Consider the following 13,342-nt stretch of genomic DNA (forward strand, 5'->3'; position numbering starts at 1 on the left):
CAACAGGGCAAAATATGAAGCATCCTTTTGAGAGGAATAGAGGAGAGAGGGAGGGAGGGGATATAGAGAAAGGAGTGTGGGAAAAATCAATACAGTCTGTGGACCAACTGGAAGAGACAATCAGTCCTGCCTGACCCTCATCACACAGCACCGTGTGTGTGTGTTGTATGTGTGTGCGCGAATGTGCACGTGTGTATGTATGCGTGCATGTGTGCGTGTGTGTGCGTGTGCACACACCACATTTTTAAATATATTTGTTCATATTAATTTATAACATTCCTAATTTTGAGTTGCTGTCAACACATTGGTCAGCATTTGTGTGTGTGTGTGTGTGTGTGTGTGAGTGTGTGTGTGTGTGTGTGTGAGACCGTCCCTGTCTCCTTTTGTGCCTTTTGTGTTTGCTGTCCTCAGCTCTAATATCTTTTATTGGCATGACTGCTGAGGGCAGGAGAGCAATGCCAGGAAAGCTAATGGGATAAAAGTTCATTACTCTCCTTCTATCAACTTTATGAGAGAGGACAGATCGAACAAACTCCCCAACCAGCGTTTAAATCGCATGAGGCTGACGGACACAACTGGCTCTAAATTTGTGGATGCTTGAAGTCACATCATCCGTCATTCACAGGCTTATCTTCACTCACAGGCCACTAGCTGTAGGTCAGACTTCTTCAAAGGCTACTTTAAGTTTTCACTTTAAACTACTACTACTATTATTATTATTGTTGCCATTGCTGTTCTTGTTATTATTAATAAGTAGGTTAGTATTTTAGGGAGCCTCGAGGCTCGTCACAGACCATCCACTATCCCGTCAATAAAGTTGGCCCAACCTGCCTTTGTACCACCCCTGAATTAAGTTCCTCATCTGCCCCCGAGCACCTTCCAGACTGGGGGGAGGTGGAGTGGATGGATAGATGAAAGGCAGGAAAATACACTCCTCAGAGAACGAAAGAGAGAGAGAGAGAGGGAGAGTGAGTGAGAGAGAGAGAGAGAGAGAGAGAGAGAGAGAGAGAGAGAGAGAGAGAGAGAGAGAGAGAGAGAGACCTGTCACTGTTATCCTTCCCTGTATCTGCCTTCCCACCTCTGTCTCTCTGCTGTGCAGATGCAGGGGGTTAATTGAGGCCTGAACAGCAGTGGGCCATCATGTCACCTTTAGGATCACACACACACACACACACACACACACACACGCACGTGCGCACACACACACACACACGCACACACACACACACACACACACTTCTGTGCCTATTTCGTCATGCATCAATGATGCAAGAGACACATGTGTGTTGATGTGACTCCATTGTTGGAGCAGGATGATGTCAGATTTAATGATGTTTCCAACCTTCAGGAAAAAGCCCCAAATCAAGAACCAAACAAATAAATCATTTAGTTCAACAATTCACACACAAAACTGGAGATTGATAGGGTTGTGTGTGGGGTGAGTGTGGGTGCATGTGTTATTTATTAAAGCTGAAGTTTAACAATGGCACTTAAAGGCTGACATTAATATTATATGCTGTTTTTGATTCAGACACACACACACACACACACACTGAATACACACCCACCCAAAGCTGACAGTCTCACTAAATCAGAAAGCGACAGCTTCGATCTGCTGCAGTGCAGATTGTTTCTCAAATACACATTCAGATCACAGATAAGACTTGCAGGCTTTTGGGTCTTTTTTGTCCTCCGTCTGCATAAGCAGTGGCTCAGAGCACGCACACACACACACACACACACACACACACCCACGCACGCACACACACACACACACACACACACACACACACACACACACACACACACACACACACACAAACACACACACACAAGCTCAAGCATGTGACCTTCTGCAGAGGCAAAGGCATCAGGACACTGAAAATCAGTGATTTTCTGGTTTTGACTAAATTTGTCACTGCTATACCTAAAATGTTACTCAGCGGTTGTTTTACCAGCACAGAACAGTTTAACACACACACACACACACACACACACACACACACACACACACACACACACACACACACACACACACATACACAGTGAAGAGATGTTTGAGCTATACTGTTCCTTTCAATGGGGTGGGTTTAACATGTTGGATTACAAATCATTTAAGGTATGCAGATCAAAGTTTGCAAAATGTCCCTCCCTAATTCTCCTGGTCTCTTGAGGAAATTACTTTCAAGGGTGAGACCGAGCTCTAATATGATATAATTAACGATATCAGGTTTAAATAAAATACTGTCCTCAAAGGACCTTTGAGAAAAGCCCCACTTCTCATCATCTTAAATCATTTACAAGCTCACAGTAAAAAAAAGTCTTTCCAAGTTTTTTCTCCTTTGTTATTTTCTGCTGGTGAAATTTGGAGTAGTGCTCCTTCACTAGTCATGCTCAGGCCTAAAAGCTCGATGTGATTTCCAAATATCACCCACAGAACTGCAGGAGTTTCTTTGAGATTCACCTTTGGTCTCATATGGCAGCTTCAGATCTGGGGCTCCCTTAAATGAATCAAACGCACATATCCACTGAAGCTTCACTGATTGGGAACAGCTTTTTCACAGTTCTGGAAGGAAGATGGATGAATTTTTTGAAATGACAGAGATGATCTAAAGTCTAATAGGGAGCATAAACACAGCTAACAGACTTTCCACAGGTCGTGATTTTAAGTGGAAACAGACGCTTCAGTTTCTCTGACTGAGACTTTCCAAGCTCTATTAGAGTTGGCATCAGTGTCACATAGACAACCAGATTGCTTCTTTTGTGTTTGGCAGCTCCTGGTTTGTTATTTTCCTGCTACTGTTAGTGCATACAATAGCAACATGGCTACTGTTGAAGCAATAGACCATAAAATCTCAGCGATGATACCTACCTGTTGTCATCAAGGCAACTGTTCACAGGTGTTAGAGACCCGATCCCCCTTTACTTGTCTCAGTGGTTTGGTCCTTAATGATGCAGCTTAACCGCTATCTGCTGATATCTGTGTGAGCCCAAGGCAGCAGATAGGTCAGGCCTCCATCAGTTAGTAGCATAACTGCTGAAAAAAATTTCTATGGTATCTAGCTTTTACAAATCCCTGATGAGATGATGAATCCAGTTTTAATTACAATCATAACTCCACAAACTTTCCAACTGGTTTTGAAGCAGATCTTAGTCAAATGTTATGGATGTGAATTTGTCATGTAAATTTATAATAAACTTTCAATAAGTGAAGACACTATAGATAAAAAAAAATGTGGCTCTTTTTTTTTGTAAACACTATGATGGCAGCTTTAGTATTCCCCCTCAGCAATTACCTTTTATACATGTTTTACAAGCAGCTGGTTAGCGACAAACAGAAAAATCAGAAAAAATGAAAGACAAAAGAACTAAAGTCACATTCTGAAATCAAGCACCATCTAGAGGCCACATACAGAACGACAATCTGGAGCTTGTAAAACCCGATCGCGCAAGTTTTTGTTCACGCTGTAAATGTGATGACGACTGTCTGCTAACTGAAATGCTAACCTCAACCAGAAAGGAGCAAATGTTCTATCCTGGTTGTAATAGACAACTGGAACAAATAAATGGCCAGTAACAGTTAAGTTATAATTTTTAGATGTTTCAAATCAAGGTCAAGAAAACCAAGTGCCCCTAGCGTGCAACAGCCTTTGTATTAGTGAAGTATAGCCTTTACGTGACATTCAAAGACAGTGAGAACGGTATTTTTACATTTCTTAATCATGCTATAACATTAATATTTATTTTGAGGGAAATAAATATTAAAACACAGGATAACAAAGGACGTAAAATGTTTTATGTCTTGTCCGAGAACAGATGAAAAACGTATTAATCGCCTCCTCACACGTCATCGTTGCATTTCTGTATTACAGATGTTTGATTCAGGCATTTGAAAACACTTCAGCAGTTCTTTTCTAATGACGTGATTGTGTGTTTGATTCTCCACTGTGTGGTATTGTCCTTGTCTCTCTTCCAAACAAATTTAGACCACATGTTTTTCAAACAAGAACTAGACTACATTGGGAAAGCACCTTACACTCCTTTTCACCCTCCCTCCATCCTTCATTCACCATTCCAGATTTTTGTTGTCATATGCACAATAACCACACCAGAAATCACATGAAATGAACTTTTCAGCTCTGAGATTTCAAGAGCAAATGAGTGTAAAGCAAAAAAACAGAATCAAGTGGGGGCTTTTTTTATGGCCTGTGGAATGAAATGCTTCCTGAGTTTCAAATGTCGACCACAACAGCGGCTGGAATGGTATGTTCCTGTGGTGTTGAGGGTCCGTTACCATCATCCTTTCATCATCTACGTGTCCTTTTTGGGTCCTATTCCCTCCAAGACGGTGAGAGTTGGCATTCCGTTAACCGTCTGAGTGTGATGAGAACATGTGTTCTGCTCTGTGTGGTGACATCCTGGAGGAAACCTTTATTTAGCTATGCCCGTTTCATGTCGTCACCTTACTGCAGCGTCGACAAACTGGAAGTCACATGACACCCATCTCTGTCCTGCTCAGGATGGTTTATTCCACTTCAGAGAGATGAAAATGAAAGAATTAAAGGAAGCAGGTGTGCAATTGAAGTGTGGAGACACCTGGTAGAATTTTGCTGTGATGAAAACATCTGCAAATAAATATGTGTGTGTGTGTGTGTGTGTGTGTGTGTTCCAGGGAAAATTCCAAACCTCTCATATGAAGGACATTGTTCCGGTATAAGGGCATTTATATTCATACCTATGCTGATGGAATTATTACAGATGTTTGTTTGTAAGCAAGTATATGCGTAAATGTCCAAATTCAGCGGCCAAAACCGCAACTGTGTGATTTAAAACTCAAAAATCTCTAAACACAAACTCTGGAAGTGATTAAGTGGCTAAAACATAAAGACAGAAAGATGGAGGGATGAAAGTGGGTCTGCCAGACACACACACACACACACACACACACACACACACACACAGGCAAGACAAGGCTTGAGAAATGGTGATGAATTAACAAAGACAGGGACTAATGTGACAAACTAGGTCCAAATCACGGGAAGATAATCATTTCCAGATTGGGGAGCATGAGTGAAACTCTGGAGACTCATCAGCCCCAAAAGGCTGCAGACAAATAGGTCTCCACCTGCTGCTGCCGAACACACACAGCTGATGGCTTGAAACACGCAAACGCACTCCTGGGTCATATAAACACCACATTAGCCACAATGCCTCCTCCTGGGCTGAGGATGGAGACATCTTTAACAAATAAACATGGTAAATACAGAACAAAAATTTTGGAATGCAAAGAAAATGTGTTGGAAATCATCGAGGACCAGACAGCAGAATCATTTTGATCTGTTCGAAGATGCGTGCGAGGCGCCACATCTCAGAGGTACAGCGCCAGTATCTGTTGATCAAACCCAGTGAGAAGGTGGGTTTTGTAAAAAGTGTCGCCAGGGAGCGATGACCCCAGATGGCCCTGTTGACAACCCCCTGTTGCATGCTGGGTACCGAACGCCACCCTGACTGATGAGACAAAGCAAATCCCAAAGTTCAACTTCATTAGCCTCAGAGGGGAAATCCGTCATGGAACTGGCAGAACGTTTGTAATAAAATAAACATTTTGCTGATGAAAACTGTGTGTCCATGTGCACGTAGCAGTGATGTGCATGTGTTGTACATCTTCTCACCCTGTCAACACTTGCATGGGAGTGATGTCACATCCATCCGCAGAGCTGTTCTTCCCATCTCAACACTCGGTGAAAAATGTAGCAGCTAATCAGAACAGTGTTCACACACTGATGGTTATAACCACAAAAAAAAACACACGTGTGTCAACGGTAGTTTAGTACCACATAAACACACGATTCCCTTTAGTTTTCACTGCAAATGGACCTCCTGGTTGACAGATAAGTTTTTCCACAATGGATCTCTTTTTTATGTGTGTGTTGTGTAAATCTTGGAGTGTGTCTGTGCTAATTGTGAAATAAAGAAAAGTGGAATCATTTGGAATGAGTCCGGTGCTGACGCAGTTGCGTCCCAGAGAGGTGCAGTAAACAGACCATTCATTTATCCATCCAACTGTCCATCTTGTTGTCCTCTCAGTCCTCCACGAACTGAGACAAAAGGCTGTTGTTGTTGTGTTTACCGTCTCCGTTTGTGGGGGTTTCCTGCCATGGAATACAAACCCTGTTCTGCTGCACTCAGATGCCTGTTTGCTCCAATAAAGTTTAACAGGCCCGTTTGGGGCCCATCGGACCCCGAACAGGCAGGATGACAGCAGAGCAATGCTGACTTTCATTATCTCAAACTTCAATGACCTAATTATATCCAATCTAATCAAATCTGGGTCCTCCAGTCTGGGTTTCATTATAGAAACGCAGGAAGATTATTTAAACACGTTAAGCGTAAAGAATTACTTATTTATGCAATGACTTTAAGGTCTGTAAATAAATAGGTTTCAAGAGTTTTAAAAAGTTGTTGATTAGGTAAATTGTGACGCTGGCAATGACCACAGCAGCGATTCTCACCGTTACTATGGTGACAGCACATGCAACAGGATAGAGGTTGGTGTAAATTTGATTGTTGACAGTGTTGGAAAATGGAGAACAGGAAAATGTTGGCCTGCAACCCTGCTGAGAAAAGGATCCAGTAAGTGATGGATAAATTTTACTGGTTTGCTTCTGCCAACGGTCAGAATACAACAGGAAAACAACAGGACTCTGCAAAATCATCTCTGCACAAAAGATTCACATATTACCTATTAATTACATGCAATTAATCACAATTACACAATTAAGGAAGAATGTATGAAGCGCAAATGCACAAACTACACTTTGTGTGTGTTAGTCAGCCAAACCATAACGCACTTTGATTAAAAAGGTATAGAATAAGAATCATTTTAAAAATATTAAATTTTATTCATGCAATTCTAAGAAATGAAACATTGACAGAAATTGAAACTCATCTGGTTTGAAGACACACAAACAGCAACATAAAGAAGATTTCTCTTAAAATATTCATATCTATCCACATGTCATGGACATAAAAACATAAAAAGCTAATACTTTTGGGGAGAGCTGGAGTCGACTGAGGTGAGAAGACTGGAAACCGGCCCACCTCAAGATACCAACACTAGCAACCGAAGTAACATTGGCTTCACAATAGCCCAGTGAATGTATCCAGGCATGATGGAAACAATGACAGGAGAGGAGTTTATGAAAAGGAGGAGAACAAACACAAACTCATGAGGGTCTTTGCCCTAAAATAATCATCATAATGTAAAATGAACAGCTCAGGAAAAGCCTTCTGCTTAAGCCTGCTTAAAAAAGGAGAGAATAATTTAAAAAACTCACGACGTACATATAAAACAATCCCAACTGGTGTGTTTTATTCTGACACGCAGCTGTTCAAACCTGCACTTTTACCAACATTCACACACACACACACACACACACACACACACACACACACACACACACGCGCACACACACACACACACACACACACACACACATATACAGTGTGACAGTGAGAGTGGGTGAGTGAGATGTCAGAGAAGCACAGAGAAATGAAATGTGTTTTTGAAAGGAAACACAGGCTGGATGATCAGGAGCAGACTGGTGCACATCAAAAGGCAGTGTTGAATTAGACGGAGCGAGGCCTCTGATGGAGACATCAAACAGAAGTAATTGAAGACACAAACACACACACATTTCAGAAAGTCTATGCATTGTTTGGCTCTTCTCCCTCCAGGAAATTAGAATTAGGCACAAGAAACCAAATTTATCAGCAAAGGATGGAGCCAGATTACAAAATAAAACCAAATGAACTTTCAGAAAACATGTAATCAGGAGTTTGTCTTCATCAGAGGCATATTAAATGTGGATTAGGTGATACATAATGTTGGACAGTGACATCATAGCCCCAAACATTGGTGGAGTCATAATGTTGCATGATTTTTCTTTGCATGCAAGAGACAGATGCACAGATCATGATGTCACAGGGACGAGAGGGAGGCGATGAGAGAGAAAAGCCAGCAGTGTTGGGGCTGCGTCTCCTCTCAGGTCATCTCTGAAAGTGGGAGAACTCCTTGTAGCACTGTCAGCTGGTGTCAAGAGTAAATCCACAGCAGCGTCGGCAGTGGTTGTTCCCCATGAGAACAAGAGTTTACAACAGCTCAGCAGAGAAAGGACAGTAAATCCTTGGACAGCAGCAACGGAATCTACACTTTCTGAGGAGCAATAAACTTGTAAATTGAACTGGTTTTACACCAGTTCAATTTAAAGTGTAGACAACGTGGATACTGGCTAAAGCTGAAGGATGGATGTCCTCAGCTGCAAAAGGTGGAACCAAATTTCTCAGGTGTTTCAAAATGTGATCATTAAACGATATTTTTAAGATCAGATCAGCTGTAGTTAGAAAAGGAAAAGAAAAGGAAAATTACCAGTTCAGTGAAAGAGGCTGACAACAATTACTTGTGTTGGGAAACATGCTGACAACGTATGAGAAGTATTACAGCAAACCGTTGAGCAAGGTAAAACACCAAAAGCTTACTCACTCTGACACCTCCCCTTTATGATTAAACCTGCATATATCTGACTTTTTCTTTTGTGAGATTAGTAAATTCTGCATTCTGCTTTTCTAAACATGAACACAAAAACATCCCTGATGTGTCAAAGTGGAAGTAAATCACGCCTAAAACAGGCGCCATCTTGCCAAATCCTCCATCCTGTCTGCATTAGATCACAATGTTAACCCCAGTCATCTGACTCCATCAGTGACCCAAGTGTCATCCAGTGTGAACAGAAGACCAGATTTGATCTGAAGTGTATGTTGGAGTATCTCCAATGTTAAAACTGCACAAGGACAGAGCAGGTAAGCTCCAGCTGCTGGTGAGGGGTGGAGCACAAATGAAGAGACGGGGCCAAATCAGTACAATAGGGTTAGGGTTGTACGGGTTTAGGGTATTTTTTCATCAAGGAAAAAAACATTGACATTGACATTGTCTATTATTATTATTATTATTATTATTATTATTATTATTATTATTATTATTATTATTGTTATTGTTATTATTGTTATTATTATTATTATTATTATTATTGTTTAAAGATGTTTCTACCATGCTGTAACTAGAATAGTAACTAGAGCCTCCATTACTGTGGAGCAGGGAGTTTCCTCCTGGTAGCAGACAGATGTACTACAACAAAGAACTCGAATCAGAGTTGTGTGTGTGTGTGTGGGGGGGGGGATTGGGGGATTGCAAAAATCCCACATCAATTACTGGGATCTGATTAGGAACCTGAAACTGAAAGAATCTGTTTAAAAATTGTCCTGATAAATAATTAGTTGTTGGAAGACTTTGTGCTCCACTCTTAACTTTAATTAGCTACAAGGAGCTGAACGTGCACATACACATGCACACACCACCCTCACTGGGTTATTTTACAGGGATTACGTTGGTGATTACATGGAGCGATTTTACTGGCTGTTCCCACATTCCAGTCTCTCTGTCTGCCTTTTTTTGTATTTAAATGCTTTCTCTTTATTTGCTGATCTTTCTTTCTGTTGAAGCCCACATTTCTCTTCCTTTACACAGAACTGAAATATATGGAAGTGGAGAACATGGGGCAGCAGGTTCCCAATATTAACATTTCAATCACATTTTCAGTGAGGAGGAAATTCACTCAAGTGCCTTCATGCCTCTCAGTACCCCAAACTGTAACAGCATCTCTCTCTCTCTTTCTCTCTGTCTCTGTCTCACTCTCAAACTCATAAAAGCCAGTTCAATAAGTGAATGATAATCCCTGTGGAAGTACGGAGCAGCCTGCTGTAGAGCCTTTTGTAGTTTGGAAGGCAGATTAACTTGGTGGCCTCTGAGAGAACAGAGTCTTTTGTTTCGCTATAAACCCAGGATTAGATGGGGTCCCTGGCCTTTGACCTTACAGGAGGTCTGAACGTGTCCATGTTTCTTTCCTCTTTCTTAAATTCATATTAAGGAACATTATGTATTGATCCATTTAGTGATTAAAGACATGAAGATCTGTTCTGCTCTCTTAGTGAGCATTGCTGTGCCCTATGTAGTGCAGCTGAAGATAGTGAACGAGATATATGCACTTTTTTCTTTTTTTTTGACAATTCTAAAATTCCTAACTTCTCCAGCCTGATCAGATGATGCCACACTTCATTATAACATGAATCAGCATCTATGGTATCTAGGTAACAAATATATCTACAGCTACAACCTGGAGGGGTAATTTTGATTAGTGCTGTGTGGAAGCTGTGCCAGGTGACCTTCTGAATACACTACAGTGCTGACATTTGTTTTTCTAAAAGGTGACTAGTATGTTTACTCTGCAGAAAACAACAAACAACAACAACTGCGGCCATGTTGGTGCTGCAGGATTCCATTTCCTTCAGGTCCAACCCCCCCACCCACCCACCGACTCTCCAGCATCTCCTGGTAACTGGCATATAAAAGCTGGATAATGATGTTGGTTTTTATTCTGAACCACTGCAGCCAAAGACAAGACGGGTCCAAGAGAACCTGATGTCGCTGCCAAGCATCTGTAAACATTATAGCCACTGTTGACAGAGGACTAAATCTCACCTCCATTATTGAAACACAGTACATGTTGAGCACAACTCTGCAGCGTTCCCTCATGCAGACGTTTATATTTCTTAGTCAAGAGAGTCATAAATGTTTCCTTGTAGAACAACTTCCAGTATGAACCTGATCACAACAAGGTTGGCAGCAGTTGACGATGTTGTTCTCCCATCTCACCATCTTTTTTAATCTTTTCCTTTAATAACTTAGAACACTTTAATGCTGCTTCACTCTTTAATAGTCTTTGAAATCTACATCTTCCCTTTATGCTATGCTATGCTATGCTAAACTATATTAAACTTAAGGCACTAAAACTGATTAAACTATTGTTTACAGACATAATTTATGTTTTGCTTACATTGAAGCTCTGGATCTGGTTGTTATCAGTTGTGTTATTGTAGTTATAAATGGAACTGCTCATTACATACCATGACATTTATTACAATCTACAATATAATCTAACTGTAGATCTCTTAACAGTTTCATACCACTCCTGCAATGTCATTGTTTTTAAAACAAAATGCCGTCTTGCTTAAGTATAATTTATTTTACTTTTGAAACAACCATACAACACCTACAGCGGACTGTGATGGGGAGTTAATGATGAATTGGTGTTTATTTTCATTGAACTGTCCCTTTATTAATGTGGATCAATACATATGAATGAGGAGAGAGAGAAAGAGCATGAACACACACACACAGACACACGCACACACACACAGATGGGGAACAATAACACTAAAAGTTCCTGTAAATCAAACTAGTTTGTTCAAATAAATACAGACAGTAAAACTAAACTAGAGCTGGTTGCGATGAGTCATATGATGTAATGCTTGTGTAAACACACACACACACCATTATCGATCATTACACACTTGAACAAACATGATTCTATATTTAGAACTTCAGAAAAATGTCAGCAATCTAGCAAAGTTAGGAGGACAACCAGAACAGCAGAGTACAGTCACACTGTGTATGGCTTAAGCCTGTGTGTGTGTGTGTATGTGTGTGTGTCGACTTTGTGAAGCTACTCTGTGTGTATCCTCACTCACATTTACTGGTCGCTGAATAATGTGAAGACACACTTGGGAGTGAACTATTAAAAGTGAAACGAGCATGTGAGGTTCAAGTGAAACTTTATTTTAACGGCCTATTTGTCTGGTAAGTTGAGATGCAATTTGAGGTGCAGTTAGACTGTGGAAAAAGTCATTATCGTTACATTTAGTTGGGTTTTTGGCATCACTGGTAAAAACAGGCCCGCTCTCTGCCTCCACTCTGCTGTTATTCATATTACGATTAGATTTATGAATTTAAAATGCAATTTTCCTGTGGTTTTAGGGCAATTGGCACCTTCTACCAATTGGACAGTCAGAGAAAGTGGAAAAAAGATGCGTGGGAGTTTGCTCGTGACAGAGGGTGTGTGTGGTGTGTGTGTGTGTGTGTGTATGTATGTGTATACCCTGCACATACTGAGCACACACTTAAATGTCAGTTCACCTGAGGATTGTTAAACTCACGAAGGTAAAGTTACAGTTACAGTTTGATTCATGAAAATACAACTGAGCCGTTAAATTTTGAGAATGGTTTTATTTAAGTGCTACTACACGCACGCACACACACACACACACACACACACACACACACACACACACAATACTACTCACCAAACAAGTGTTCAGTTCATATTGTATTTATTACTTGCAACCTCTTAGGGTCTAATTTTCTCTGTTTTATTTAACTGACCTATGATTGCCATACAACCATGAATTCACTGACACTGAAACAATCTGATGCTTCTTTGTTGACTTTGACTAATATTAAGTTTCTAATATCAACTTTTGTGTTGGAACACCTGAAAAACTGAGCCTCTTCATTCTAACGAAGGTGTGAATTTAGTTGGAAAAACAATGGTAATCTCCCAAACCAGTCAGAAAAAAAAGTTGTTTTTTTAGGCTATTTGAAAGCCTAAAAAATGTCTTTGGACCAAAGGAATATATCAAATTTACCCCTTGCATGTTTTTTTTTCATCTGACAAGATTCATTTGTTCTTTTCACTAATCTATATTCAAGAGGTGTAAACTAAAATTAAAAAAACAAGAACCAAAGAATTTGTTCTGGGACTCTCCAGCCTGGGAGATTAACTCACGGTGTCCTAAAGGCCTCTTTGTCCTTTAAAATTCATTGTTATTGTGTTAAGTTCTACTTTTACAGGCTGCACTCATTCATCTGAGTGTCTTTACAAGGAAATAAGGAGGTGAATGTTGGAATAATGACATTTATCAGTGCCTCAACACACACACACACACACACACACGCACACACACACACACACACTCTCTCTCTTACTATGACAAATATACTCATACATCTTCCAGAGATTTGTTGAAGGGCATCATTGCTGCACCTGCAGGTATAGAATCCTGTCAAATAGCTACATTTTGCACATAAAAATGCAAAATAAACCAGCATCATTTTAAACATCAGGATTAGGTGTGTTGACTTTCTGGAACAGAATAAAACCAAAGTCTTAATCTACATGGAGCAGGTCTGATGGGAGGAGTGCTTCAGTTTATGGACGGGAGATCACTGTTGTGGTCACGCCCTCCCTGTATGGTTCACATTTAGGCATCAGTTCACTTTTCTATGTCCTAAGGTGCAAGTATGTGTGCATATGTCTGTGCACACTAATGACTCCTGCATATCGGTAAGTTAATGAAACGCTGCTGCTTTTAAAGGTTTCCACTGCACAGC

Source organism: Takifugu rubripes, chromosome 17 (genome assembly GCF_901000725.2).
Source record: "Takifugu rubripes chromosome 17, fTakRub1.2, whole genome shotgun sequence".
Taxonomy (NCBI): Eukaryota; Metazoa; Chordata; class Actinopteri; order Tetraodontiformes; family Tetraodontidae; genus Takifugu; species Takifugu rubripes.